Source organism: Geospiza fortis, unplaced genomic scaffold (genome assembly GCF_000277835.1).
Source record: "Geospiza fortis unplaced genomic scaffold, GeoFor_1.0 scaffold194, whole genome shotgun sequence".
NCBI lineage: Eukaryota > Metazoa > Chordata > Aves > Passeriformes > Thraupidae > Geospiza > Geospiza fortis.
This window is the reverse complement of record NW_005054322.1, coordinates 1,300,833-1,301,106: the sequence shown is the minus strand read 5'-3', so window position 1 is coordinate 1,301,106 and position 274 is coordinate 1,300,833.

Below are 274 nucleotides of genomic sequence, written 5' to 3'. Positions count from 1 at the left end.
AATAATTCAATTTAAATAGAATTGAATAGTGAGCTTTGACTCCAAGTGGCGCTTAATGTTATTTTATTCAGATGTCTCTGAAATTAATCTTTTACTAACCAGATCCGCAAGGCGGGGGCTGCCTTTGCCGCCGGCGTGGCTCAGGCGCGGTGCCGGTGGCGGCGGGGGGACGGGAAGCGCGTTTTCCTGCAGGCATGCTGGGACGGGGAGCGCGCCCGCTGCACTTCCCGTCTGCCGTGGGCCCGCGGGCCGGGCCGCGATCCCAGCGGTGTCG